The sequence below is a fragment of the Fukomys damarensis genome, unplaced genomic scaffold (assembly GCF_012274545.1).
Source record: "Fukomys damarensis isolate Sample0158 unplaced genomic scaffold, DMR_v1.0_HiC HiC_scaffold_73794, whole genome shotgun sequence".
In the NCBI taxonomy this organism is placed as follows: domain Eukaryota; kingdom Metazoa; phylum Chordata; class Mammalia; order Rodentia; family Bathyergidae; genus Fukomys; species Fukomys damarensis.
Window position 1 is genome coordinate 13363 of NW_022974706.1, and position 8719 is coordinate 22081.

The following is an 8719-nucleotide window of genomic DNA, read 5'->3' on the forward strand; positions in this document are numbered from 1 at the left end:
GTATGTATGAGCTATACTATCTAAGTACAATTTGATAGATGATTATAGATCACACAGTGTATGCACTTTTTTCAAATGGATGCAGATGACAATAGATTTATCATTTGAATATTATCTCTTGTTTCCTAACCTAGATTTTTCCCTTTTTCTTTTCTAATTTCAATCCTATGTTATAATCTAGCAAGATAAATTGTTTTCATCTTCATCATTCTTCACATGCAGTGATCAAATTTGATCATACCAATAAAAGTATGTAGAATTTTTTAAAAAATAAAGTTTTAGTTAGGAGACCTTTAGATATCAAATCAAAAGAATGGTAAGTTTAGTGATTTTAACTCTGGGCAGACTAGCTGGAGCATATTATTTTGAGTAAATTGATATTCAGATTATATCATGAGGAAAGAACAAGGTTTGCAGAAGAAAAACTAGTAGAGGTCCATAAGACTAGAGGGAGTCTCTTAGTTACTTTCTTCATTGGTGAACTACAATACTCAACACCCACAACTCAAAAGAGAAAATATTTTGACTCACAGGTTGTAGAGGGTTCAGTCCGCAGTAAGTTGGCTCCAAGGCAGGGTGGCATGGCAGCAGGGCCTGAAGAGGAGAACCAGCTCACGGCAAATCAGGCACAGAGCATAGCGATCAAGAGAGGTGGGAGGGAGTGTCACCCTTTCAGGCCATGTCCCCAGCAACCCACTAGGTTTCACCTCCTAACATTACATTAGATTAATTCATTGATGATCATCACACCCCTAGGACTCAATCACCTCCCCAAATCCCCACCTATGAGCATATAAGACTTTGGAGGGACATCTAGATATAAATCATAACAAGGGGGAAAATACTTAGAAGCTCCTTCAATAAAAACACATTAGGAAAAATTATGCGACCACAGGTAGCTGCTGAAATTTTTTCAAGATTTTTAAAATTTGATTTATTGCAAGGATATCTTGTGGCTTTTCAAGTCCAAGAAAAACTATTCCCCAGCCCAAGGAAACCATTTAAAGACAGAGAATGTTCAAAATGAATATTACAATTGAAATTGAGAAAAACAGAAGAGAAAAGATCAAAGGAAGGATAGAATAACATCGAATTAGTTCTCAGATGATGAGCTACTTACAGGTAGAACCATGTTTACTTGCCTCTCTCTTCCACACACAATTTACTAATATTCCATACAGAATGCTTGAGAAATGAGTGTCAAGTCATTTTTTTCTTACTAATTGTAGTATTTTGGGATTTCATTTTTTTCCCAGAGAAACTGCTGTTTGCTTTTTAGTATTCCTATTTCTCTTTCTTATAAATTGAACAACTTTCAATCCTAGGATTTAAAATGGTGGAGTGGAGGAGTATTTGTATTAATATAATTGATCAATATAAGTAAGCTGCTTTGCATGACTAAACACAAGCAGTAAGACTCACTGAGACAGAGAGGACAAATCGATATGCTCCACACAGATGAACAAAGCCTGGATAAACAGACACCAGAACTGTACAATATCCGGACTGTAGGACCACCCGGAACCAGGTGTTTCACTGCTGCAGAATTAATTTTCACTTTTGTCAGGAGATATTTGGAAATAGTGATATCACATTTGCTAATTGTGTATTATATGGAAATTTACTAATGAAGAAGCTAAGGTAGAGGACACACAAGTAGTGATTAACCTAGCCAGAACTGAGCACCTGCCATTCTGACTCAAGGCCTGAAGTCAGAAATATCCCCCTACACATACTGACCTTGTCCACTTAATTGCTATTTAATGTGTCAGAATTTAATTCATTAATGGCAAGAATAATTAAATACAGTAATTTAAAATTTTATTTTTATGATTGTGTTAAATAAAATTTGCACAATTGACAATTTAATTTTCGTGTCTTTTTAACCTTCATTTACAGTATTATTAAATATTATTAAATATTTCTCAGTGTATTATAGTCAACATGGAAAAGGATCGAAAGATTTAACTGCTACATGACAGGATTTAATAAAACTAGAAAAATCATGTGAAGCAATAATTTAAAAATCATGACTTAGTCATGCATTCATATCACCTTCTAAACATTTTCATGATTTACTCCAGAATGCGTGTTCTATTCAACTGAACAAGCTAGTGAATGATTCAGTTGTAACTAAAACTGCTCATTATTTAACAAATACTAATCAAATTTGCTTATTTTGGGCCACACACAGTTCTAATCAAGAAGAAAACTGTCCTGTGGCCCCTTCTATTAAGAGTTTCACTGTATGATAGGAAGAAACTTAAAATACATCTAAATATAATATACATCATTAAGTATTATTATTATTAGAGACAATAGAGTGATGTACTTACCTCACTAAGCCTTAAGATCTTCACCTGAAAATGATGACATAAGGATTTTTTTTTTTTTTTTTTTTACCAGGTATCAAACTCTGAACCTTGTGCTTGTGAGGCAGGCGGGAGCACCACTGAGCTAAATCCCCCACATAATATAAGAATATTTTTTAAGATTAAATGAGTAATATTTACATGACTCAAAATAAATATTTAATGAAATCACTTGATTCTATTGTTATAAAAGTTATATTATTAATATATTAGAAGTTTGAAATCAAATGTCCTTAGGAACACAGAGGCAGTAACATTGCTTTATTAAATGTGTAGATATTATTTGATCATTATGTGGCAAAGTCTAAAGGAAATAGAGTGGATTGGGTACAACAGAATAGAGTTTAGAATCAAGTAATGTAGTGTTCAAATCTCAGGTTTGCAATAAACTGTATACAACTTACTAAAGTCCTCAGCTTTCCCTCTATATAAATGGAGACAACTTGCAGTATTTAGGGAATATCTTCAAAGAAAAATCTCAGCTTTGCAATCAACTGTGTATAACTTACTAAAGTCCTCAGCTTTCCCTCTATATAAATGGAGACAACTTGCACTGTTTAGGGAATATCTTCAAAGATAACATACATCAAAATTGCTTCTAAAACTGTTCAGTATATGAAGGATTACCTAAAGAAAGCTAACAAATGTGATCATTATTAGTATTATGAAACCAAGTACAGTTTGAATAAAATGAAAGTTCTAACCTAGGTAATTGTTTTTTACTTTCATGTACACTAAACCCTACATCAGCATAAGTCTCTTGATGGTTTTATTTGATTTTCAAAGTCTCCATTCTTATCCAATTTCAATAACATGGAGAATCTTAATATTGATCTTTCAAGAAATAAATGAAATGAATAGAAGAAAACTTATGCATCATTCCCTTACTGGCATAAATATCTTCTTAGAAAAACACTTTATTAAATAGAGTTTTTCCTTTTCAAAGATGGAAGTTATAAATTCTTATCTCTCTTTGTGTTCAAATACTAAAATTGTCACATTGCTAGGGCTCTGGGAGGGCCGGCCCATGGGTTATTGTAAAACTAGAAGGTTATGATGTACAGTTTAAGTTAATGAAGATAGACTTCCAGCCAGGATGTGGAGTCATAGACTGTGGTGAGGCCATTAAATAGCCAGGAATGAGACATGTCTGTAATTAGAGAAGCATTAAGCATTAGTGATCCAAGTGACCAGAGATCTTGGGCCCAATGGACTAGTCAGACTGGCTGGCTACCCACTCAGAGCTGTTTCCTCCATCAGTCAAAGTCAGAAGGAATGCAGGGCAGGGTGGACAAAACTGCAGTTTCCCCTGGGAAACAGCTTCTTTCACCGCTAAGCCATTAGAAACCAAAGCACTTAGTTTCTTGAATGTGAAGAACTCCACAAAGAAAGGGGCTGCAACTCTGTGAGTTTACCAGTGAAGTCCCCGTCTTATGTGGAGTACAACTGTATTCCTTTTTGTGTGTAGGTCTCTGCCTGGCAGAGATTGAAACACTATTCTGAGGTGCTTGTACCAGAAAAGCCCTTAAGGACTAAGAGAGTGCTTACCTGCTCTGAGTGAACACAGGCCTCCAGAATCCTGTATACTTGGTGATAGGCTCAGTATGAGGATAGAACACAAACACACTTTGTAGAGTGCTTCTGCAGATTAAACTGCAGTTTTCCCCAGGAAGCAACTTCTTTCCCTGCTTAGCCCTTTGAAACCAAAGAGGTTAGTTTCCTGAATGTGAAATACTCCACAGAGAAATGTGCTGCATCTCTGTGACTTCACATGTGAAGTCCACATTTTATATGGAATACAACTCTATTGCTTTTTGTTTCTAGGTCTCTGCCTGGCAGAGATTGAATCACTGTTGTGAGGCACTTGTACTAGAAAAGCCCTTAAGGCCTAAGAGAGTGCCTAGCAGCTCTGAGTACACACAAGCCTCCAGAACTCCGTATGCTTGGTGATAGGTTCAGTTTGAGGTTAGAACACAAACGCACTCGGCAGAGTGCTTCAGTGGTTTAAACTGCAGTTTTCCCTGGGAAACAGCTTCTTTTGCCATTAGCACTATGAACACAAAGCGGTTAGTTTCCTGAATGTGAAGTACTGCACAGAGAAAGGTGCTGCAACTCTGTGGGTTTACCAGTGAAGTACACATCTTATATGCAGTACAACTGTATTCCTTTTTGTTTGTGGGTATCTGCCGGGCAGAGATTGAAACACTGTTGTGAGGCACTTTAACAGAAAAACCCTTAAGGCCTAAGAGAGTGGCTAGCATCTCTGAGTGCACACAAGCCTCCAGAACTCTGTATGCTTGGTGATAGGTTCAGTTTGAGGTTAGAAAACAAACGCATTCTGCAGAGTGCTTCTGTGGATTAAACAGAAGTTTTCCATGGGAAACAGCTTCTTTCACCGCTTAGCCTTTTGAAACCAAAGCGGTAAGTTTCCTGAATGTGAAGTACTCCACAACAAAGGTGCTGCAATGCTGTGAGTTTACCAGTGAAGTCCACAACTTATACGGAGTACAACTGTATTCCTTTTTGTTTGATGGTCTCTGCCTGGCAGAGATTGAATCACTGTTGTGAGGCACTTTACCAGAAAAGCCGTTAAGGCCTAAGAGAGTGCCTAGCTGCTCTGAGTGCACACAAGCCTCCAGAATCCTGTATACTTGGGGATAGGTTCAGTCTGAAGTTAGAACACAAACGCACTTTGCAGTGTGCTTCTGCAGCTTAAAAAGCAGTTCTCCCCAGAAAGCAACATCTTTCCTGACTTAGCCTTTTGAAGCCAAGGCGATTAGGTACCTGAATGTGGAGTACTCTACAGAGAAATGTGCTGCAACGCTGTGAGTTTACCAGTGAAGTCCACATCTTATATGAATCACAACTGTATTCCTTTTTGCTTATAGGTCTCTGCCTGGCAGAGACTGAAACACTGTTGTGAGGCGCTTGTACCAGAAAACCCTTAAGGCCTAAGAGACTGCCTAGCAGCTCTAAGTGCACACAAGCCTCCAGAATTCTGTATACTTGGTTATAGGTTCAGTTTGAAGTTAGAACACAAACGCAATTTGCAGTGTGCTTCTCCGGTTTAAACTGCAGTTTTCTCCTTGAAAAAGAGGGTTTTGCTGCTTAGCTCTTTGAAAGCAAAGCAGTTAGTTTCCTGAATGTGAAGTACTCCACAGAGAAAGGTGCTGCAATTCTGTGGATTTACCAGTGAAGTCCACGTCTTATATGGAGTACACTGTATTCCTTTTTATTTGTAGGTCTCTGCCTCGCAGAGATTGAAACACTGTTGTGAGGCTCTTGTACCAGAAAAGCTCTTAAGGCCTAAGAGAGTGCTTAGGAACTCAGAGTGCACACAAACCTACCAAACTCTGTATATTTGGTGATAGGTTCAGTTTGAGGTTAGAAGACAAACGCACTTTGCAGAGTGCTTCTGCAGTTTAAACTGCAGTTTTGTCCAGGAAACAGCTTCTTTGGCTGCTTAGCCCTTTGAAACCAAAGCAGTTTCATGAATGTGAAGTACTCCACAGAGAAAGGTGCTGCAACTCTGTGTGTTTTCCAGTGAATTCCACATGTTATATGGAGAATAACTGTATTCCTTTTATTTGCAAGTTGATGCCATCTGAGATTGAAATGCTGTTTTGAGGCACTTTTACCAGAAAATCCCATAAGGTCTAAGAGAGTGCCTAGAAGGTTTGAGGGCACATAAGCCTCCCAAATCCTTTATACTTGGTGATAGGTTCAGTTTGAGGTTACAACACGAAAGCACTCTGGAGAGTGCTTCTGTGATTTAAACTGAAGTTTTCCCTGCGAAACAGCTTCTTTTGCATTTCGCCCTTTGAAACCAAAGCGGTTCGTTTCCTGAATGTGAAGTACTCCACAGAGAAAGGTGCTGCTACTCTGTGGGTTAACCAGTGAATTCCACATCTTATGTGGAGAACAATTGTATTCCTTTTGTTTGTAGGTCTCTGCCTGCCAGAGATTGAAACACTGTTGTTAGGCACTTTACCAGAAAAGCCCTTAAGAACTAAGAGAGTCCTTAGCAGCTTTGAGTGCACAGAAGCCTCCAGAACTCCCTATATTTGGTAATACGTTCAGTTTCAGATTAGAACAAAAATGCACTTTGCAGAGTTCTTCTGTGGTTTTAAGTAAAGTTTTCTACAGGAAACAGAATGTTTTGCTGCTAAGCCCTTTGAACCTAAAGCGGATAGTTTCCTGAATATGAAGTACTCCACAGAGAAAGGTGCTGCAACTCTGTGAGGTGACCAGTGAAGTCCACATTATATATGGAGTATAACTCTGTTCCTTTTTGTTTTTACATCTCTGCCTGGCAAAGATTGAATCACTGTTCTGAGGCGCTTGTACCAGAAATGCCCTTAAGGTGTAAGAGAGTGCTTAGCAGCTATGAGTGCACAAAAGCCTGCAGAACACTGTATACTTTGAGATAGATTCAGTTTGAGGTTAACACAGCAACGCACTTTGCAGAGAGCTTCTGCGGTTTAAACTGAAGTTTTCAACAGGAAACAGGTGTTTCACAATTTAGCCCTTGGAAACCAAAGCAGTTAGTTTCCTGAAGGTGAAGTACTCCACAGAAAAAGGAGGTGCAACTCTGTAAATTTACCAGTGAAGTCCACATGTTATATGGAGTACAACTGTATTCCTTTTTCTTTGCAAGTTGCTGCTGGGCTGAGATTGAAACCTTGTTGTGAGGCACTTGTACCCGAAATGCCCTTAAGGGCTCAGATAGTGCTTAGCAGCTCTGAGTGCACAGAAGCCTCCAGAACTCTGTGTACTTGGTGATATGTTCACTTTGAAGTTAGAACACAAACGCACTTTTCAGAGCATCTCTGCAGCTTAAACTGCCATTTTCCCTGGGATCCAGCTTCTTTTGCCACTTAGCCATTTGAAACCAACATGGTTAGTTTCCTGAATGTGAAGTACTCCACAGAAAAGGTGCTGCAACTCTGTGAATTTACCAGTGAAGTCCACATCTTATATGGAGTATAACTATTCCTTTTTGTTTGTAGGTCCTTGCCTAGTAGAAATTGAAAGAATATTGGGAGGTGCTTTTACGAGATAAGCCCTTAAGTCCTCAGATGGTGATTCGCACCTCTGAGTGCACACAAGCCTCCAGAACTCTGTGTACTTGTTGATATGTTCAGTTTGAAGTTAGAAAACAAATGCACTTTTCAGAGTGCTTCTGTGGATTAAACTGCCGTTTTCCCTGGGAACCAGTTTCGTTCACCGCTTAGCCATTTGAAACCAACGTGGTTAGTTTCCTGAATATCAAGTACTCCAAAGACAAAGGTGCTGCAACTCTGTGAGTTTACAAGTGAAGTCCACATCTTATATGGAGTATAACTGCATTCCTTTTTGTTAGTAGGTCTCTGCCTTGCAGAGATTCAAACACTGTTGTTAGGCACTTTTACCAGAAAGGCCCTTAAGGCCTCAGATAGTGCTTAGCAGCTATGAGTACACACAATCCTTCAGAAGTTTGTGTACTTGGTGATATGTTCAGATTGACTTTAGAACACAAATGCACTTTTCAGAGTGCTTCTGTGGTTAAAAGTGCCATTTTCCTGGGAACCAGCCTCTTTCGATGCTTAGCCTTTTGAAACCTAAGCGGTTAGTTTCCTGAACGTGAAGGACTCCACAGAAAAAAGTGCTACAAATCAGTGAGTTTACCAGTGAAGTCCACATTTTATATGGAGTAGAACTGTATTCGTTTTTTGTTTGTTTGTTTTTTTTTTTGTAGGTCTCTGCCTTGCACAGATTGAATCACTGTTGAGAGGCGCTTGTACGAAAAAAGCCCTTAAGGCCTAAGAGAGTGCCTAGCAGCTCTGAGTGCACACAAGCCTCCAGAATGCTGTATACTTGGGGATAGGTTCAGTTTTAGTTTAGAGCACAAACGTCCTTTGCAGAGTGCTTTTGCAGTTTAAACTGCAGTGTTCCCCAGGAAACAGCTTCTTTCACCACTTAGCCCTGTGAAACCAATGCGTTTAGTTTCCTGAATGTGAAGTACTCCACAGAGAAAGATCCTGCAGCTCTGTGAGTTTACCAGTGAAGTCCACATCTTATAAGGAGTACAACTGTATTCCTTTTTGTTTGTAGGTCTCTGTCTGGCAGAGATTGAATCACTGTTGTGAGGTGCTTGTACCACAAATGCCTTTAAGGCCTAAGAGAGTGCTTAGTAGCTCTGACTGCACACAAGCCTCCAGCATCTTGTATAGTTGGTGATGGGTTTTGTTTCAGGTTAGAACACAAATGGACTTTGCAGAGTGTTTCTGCAGTTTACACTGCAGTTTTCCCTGGGAAGTAAATTCTTTCCCCGCTTAGGCCTTTGATTCCAAAGCAGATAGGTTCCT